The 5,348-nt window shown below is 55.4% G+C and overlaps 1 protein-coding gene across 2 annotated transcripts in view; it reads left to right on the top strand.

Annotated features, from left to right (window-relative positions):
* PTGES (prostaglandin E synthase) overlaps positions 1–5,348 on the top strand; it is a 112,137-nt gene that overhangs the window by 48,560 nt on the left and 58,229 nt on the right. The gene's annotated exons all lie outside the window — the stretch shown is intronic.

The raw sequence follows: 5,348 nt of genomic DNA, 5'->3' as shown, positions 1-5,348 counted from the left end.
GGCTCCCACCCCCAGCCCGCAGCCCACCCCGAGGTGCCGGGCCGCTCCCCGGCCCCCTTCCCCTTCCCCACCCACCCCCCCCCCCAAAAAAAAAAAAAGAGAAAAAATTATAATAATAATAATTGTTTTTAGATGAGGGGGGGAAATAATCCCGGCTGCCCTGTGAGTCCGGCTCCCTCCCCAGCCCCTGTTCCGCCTTGTGCTGACGTCTGGGGAAAAAACCACGCTCCCAGCCCAAACTTTCTTCCCCTGCTCTTTGCTCTGGAGCTGTTCAAACAAACGCCCCTGCTCTGAGCCGAGCGGGGCGGCCCCTCGCCCCCCCCCGGCCCTGCGACCTGCCCCCCTGCCAGGGACCGAGCCCCGCCGGCAGCCAAGCCGCGGAAAGGGGGGCAGAGAGGGAGGGAGACCCGCTTTCCGCCCCCCTTTCTCTCTCCCTCTTACCCCATCCACTTCACACCCCCCCAGAGCTGTTTTAAGTGCTTCTATCAACAAGTGTAAGTGGCTGCGTTCCGTGGGGAGGGATGGGGTGGGCTGGGAGAGGGGCTGGAGGGAGAGGTGACCCGCAGGTTAGCGGGGGACACGGCCCCCCTCCACCTCCAACCACTCCCCCTCCTCCGGTCCCCATCAACCCTGGAGCAAGGTCACCTCTCCTGGGAAAAGCCTGGCTCTCTCGCCTTAATGAGATAATTACGTCCTGCACCACAGTTAAAAACTCATAGGCTGCTTCCCTTGGGGTTAGAAAGAAGCCTCCCTAATGAAAACCAGCCACCGGGAAAAAGGAGTTTTTCCTCTTTAAAATTATATATATTTATATACACATATATATATACACATACACACAGATATGCAGGGAGGAGGCAGTGGGAGGAAGGGAGGGAGGGGGGCAGACCCCGGGGCTGGTTGCTGGTGTCCGGAGAGGGCTGGGCTGGCGGCGATGAGCAGAAATCGAAGAGGTTAAACAATTATTCCTTCCGCTCGATTGCAGCCGCTCTCCTGCCCCGCCGCTGCGGGCACATATGGACAGGGCTGCGCAGGGTTCCACGCGAAACCTCCAAGCGAGATCGGCCGGCTCTGAGCTCATAAACATCGCTACTCCAGCACGGCCGAGGGAGGCAAACCCCTGGCTGAGTTATTTTAACATTTGTCGAAAGCTTTTCTTGCGCTCCCTTCCCCTTCAAGTCGGAGGCGTGCAGATTTTTAAGCCAGCCAGTGCTGCCAAATCTGATCTTCCTGACGGGGAAGCAGCTTCCCAGAGCTCTCCACCTTGGAAGGGGTGTAGCTGAAGGCAGATTTTGGCTCTCTCCAGCTCTGCGGGGGGCTCCTCCAGTGTGCAAACAAGCCAGCCCAACCTCTCTTCCCCCTCTTTTTTTTTTGTGGGGGGTGGTCAATTTATTGGTTCTACTCGTCCAATTTGCTGGCCCTAGGGGCACTTTGGGAGTCAGCTCTGGTGTTTGGTTCTGTCCCCTCGGCTGGTAAATCACGGGCTGGTGGGTGTCACGCTGCTTCTGCTCCTGCTTCCCTGCGGGTGCTCCCAAAGATGGGAGTTTTGCCCCTGCCCAGCACCCAGCTGGACAGGTCCCTGTCCCGCCGTGCCAGGGCGGTGCTGTGCACGGCAGTTCTGCACTCTCTGGGTTTTAGAATACAGTAAATTGCCACCAGCCTTCCTGGCTGCTCCCTGCTCTCAGGGAGGAGATGGCTGCATCACCCTGGGACCACCAGCCCTGGGGGACCCAGCACAGCCTCGTGCCACCCTTCCTTGTCCAGGTACCTGCTTGATCCTGCTTTTTTCCACCATGACTGCAGGGACAGACCCCTCCCAGGATGGGGATGACACCATGTCCAGGAAAAACTGCTCCAGGATCAGCCTGGGGGCTGGAGACCTCCCCTTGGAGGACAGTGACCCATCAGCAATGGGCACTGGTTGGCCAGGGCTGCTGAGGGGGCCAGGGCAGTGAGGACCCCCATCCTTCCCCCCACATCCCCGTCTTGGCTCCAGAGGCTGGGAACATCTTGCTGTGATTATTCTGGGGGGGCTGTGGGGTGGCTGGTCTTGGCCTATGGAGGGGCGAGGGCAGGAGCGGGGGATGGAGCAGCCCCATCCCCGTTTACAACCCTCTTCCTCCTCCTTGTTTAGGGCCAGACCTTATTCTTGAACTGTCTGGCTTTTCCAGGGGAGACGGCTTTCCCTCAGTGCACGGCATTAAATAATTAAATGGAGGGAATAATCGTCAGTGAAACCCCCTTGGGTTCGCACTTCCTCGGGCCCTGTGATTGCTGATATTTTTTTGGTTGAAATATGACCTTTTTTATGATCAAAGGGGATCAGAGTTCCAAAGGAAAGTTAAAAAAAAAAAAAAAAAAAAAAAAAAAAAAGGGGAAAAAAAAAAGAGGGCAAGCATTTTCTTTTTTTCCCAGTCCTAGCGGTCTGGTAAAGTTTCTTTAGACATGCAAAGATTTACACACCTTTCTGCAGGGTGCCTTAAATTACCCTCCAACCCTTTACACATTTCCATGAGCAGAGCAAGAACAGTAAGTCATTGAGAAATTAACTGGCCTTTCAGTAATATCCCCTGTCGGCCTTTCAGAAGGAGAATGTCTAATGACTTTTTTGAAGTAGAGGTCAGGGTTTGCTTTTTTTAAATAAAACAATCTGTATTAATGCAATTTCCTTTTTAGCTGTAGGATTTGCCCTTTTTTTTCCTCAGCATCATTTTTTTTAACACCACCAGCCACACAAGGCATCCAAAGCAAGACCTGATTGCTTGAAACACGCACTCTTGGTGTTTCCTAACCCACTTGTGCAAGCTCTTCTCTTTTTTTTTTTTTTGATAAAAATTGTGTTTTAAAATGGACCTTGAGGCTGGCGAGGTGACTCCTGGCTTTGGGCAAAACGTGGGTGGTTCAGAGACAAAGCTGAGCAGGTTTGCTTTACCTGACACTGGGCACCTGGGTTTTGCTGAGCTGGGTGTGAGCTCTGAGTCCAGCTTTGCTGAGCCAGTGCTGTTGGACTGATGAACCAGAGGCACTGAATTGGCAGGGCTGTGCTGGGCTCCTCAGGGTGAGGATCTGTCTGGCCAGAGCCTGCCAGGTTTGCAACCCTTGGGATGAACGTGTTTCCATTTGCCAGTCCTTCCTCTTCCTCTCAAAAAAAAAAAGGTTTAAAATATTATAATTTTTGGCAATCTCACTTTCTGTTCTCCTGGGGCTTTCCTGATATTTCTCTCGTGCTGTGCCTACACCTTGTGCTTCCATGGTGCTCAGCATGGCACGGGCCTGGATGTGCTCTGCCAGCCCCAGCCCCCTCCTCACCCCAAAACCGTGGGCTGGGGCAGTGCAGCATCCTTGGAGCACTGTCTGGGATGGTGCTGCTCCTTGTGGTACCCAGGCCTTCCTTCCTAACGTTCCCAAAATCTTGCCCTGTGGATGTTCTGGTGCAGAGAAGCTGGGCTGGCTCATCCATAGCTGAAGGTTTTCTCTGACTGTGGAGCTGCACCTCTGCTGCACCGTGAGGACGATGTTCGCAGTAAGGAGGTGGGAAAGAGGAGGTGTGGGGGATGGTGGGGGCTTGACAGTGCCTGGCCAGGACCCAGTAACCAGCTCTTGGGGTGGGTGCTGAGCCCCACGTCCTGCCCAGGCTGGGGACCAGAGCACCCCCTCCAGCCCCAGCACCAGGGCATCGGGCAGGGGCCAGGGCAGTGACAGTCAGGGCCCACAGGGGTGACAGCCAGGGGTAATTGCTGGAGGAATCCCCCATGCCCAGCCCTGCCCTTCCCAGCAGGAATGGTATTTCTGTATCCACTGAGCAACTCCTCTTTCTCCCTCCATCCCTGCCAGACCCCAAAAGTACAGCATGCCCTGGGCTGGCTCCTCTCCTCCTCCCCTCCAGCCCTCACAACCCCCCCATTCCCTCCTAGCTCCCTGTCTCTGCAGTCGGTGGCATTATAAAACACCCCAGCCAGCCCCTGGGTGAAGGTTTTTCTCCCAGCTTTCTCATTCCCTCTCTTTCTGCCTCTTTCTTTTGCTCTTTCTTTCTCTCCCTCTCTTTCTTTCCCTGCCAGGAATCCCAGTCAGTCCCAGATGAACCAATACTCCGTGGCTCTGCTATTTCCCTTTTATTCCCCCCCTCCTTCAACAGTGAGATGGGAAAAGAGTGAACTAAAAAAAAAAAAAAAAGAAAGAAAGAAAGAAAGAAAAAAATCAAAGCTGCACATATTGGATCCAGATGTGCTTACAGCCCTTTCCAGCAATTTAATTAAATTCCCCCAGACAGCCAGGAGGATTTCTTAATGATCAAATTTCCCTGGCTTTCCTCCTAAAATGCCCCTCTTTCTTCGGCTGGCTGTTGCTGTGTCTCCCTGATGGATGGCCAACTCGCATTCTTCCGAGTCCGCCCCGCCAAGGCCATGGGGAGGAAGGGGGCAGAGCCTGGCGCTGTTATTTCAGCCAGGCACTCAAACGCCCCATCCACCCATGGGGCCAGCAATGGCCCTGTTTGCAAAATTCCTGCTCCCAGGAAATGTGGGGATGGGGAGGCACCTCCCTGGGGTCCGTGTCCTGTGGTGTGGTCACGGCAGGGATACTCCAGGGAAGGACTCCCGTGTGCGCGGACTCGCTGTGCTGGTGGCGAGGGAAGGGTTCAGCCCATGGCTCTCCTGGTTTGTCACCTCCCAGGGCTGGTTTGGAGCCAGGTTTGGTCCCACACTGCATCTCCAAAGCCTCCTTTCAAGCGGGGGTTACCAGCGTGGGGGCAAAGCTCTGGGCGGCTCCTGAAGGCACATTTGGGCTGGCAAGGCCCTTTGGGGCATCCCAGTGTCCCCTCTCATCCCCAGGGACAGCACGGCTGGGGTCAGAGGCGGCAATGGGGTGACCCTGCCTTGCCAGCCCTCCTTTCCCAGCCAACAGCAGGAATGCAGCTGTGATTTCTCCCCAAAATGGTGTCTGATGGAGGCTGAACCCTGCACGGTCCCCACCAGTGCCACACAGACAGGGATGGGGTTTGGGTCTGGTGCTGCCACTGTAATTGTGGAGGGTCCAGGGTTTTCCTGGACTTTGGAGAGTTTGGGCTTTACTGGGAACGCAGTGGGCCCAGGGTGCAGCTTTACCCAGTGGCACAGGAGGCACTGGGTCTGGAATGAGGGTCTCAGCTGCCCAGCCCACCCCAAGTAGGGTCCCCTCAGCGGGGCTGCTCTGGTTTGAAGCCAGCTCATACAGAATTGAAGCACCCTCTGCGCAGGGGGACAAATCCCCACTGTCCCCCACTCTTCCTTGCTGCTTTCGCCCTCTGCTCCCTGCCCGGGGGTGGATGGGGTTATTTCCACCCCTGTTCAGGAAAACTTGGGGATGACACC

This window comes from Aphelocoma coerulescens, chromosome 17 (assembly GCF_041296385.1).
Source record: "Aphelocoma coerulescens isolate FSJ_1873_10779 chromosome 17, UR_Acoe_1.0, whole genome shotgun sequence".
Lineage (NCBI taxonomy): Eukaryota > Metazoa > Chordata > Aves > Passeriformes > Corvidae > Aphelocoma > Aphelocoma coerulescens.
The sequence above is the reverse complement of the archived record's forward strand: the minus strand, read 5'-3'. Positions and strand labels throughout refer to the sequence as shown.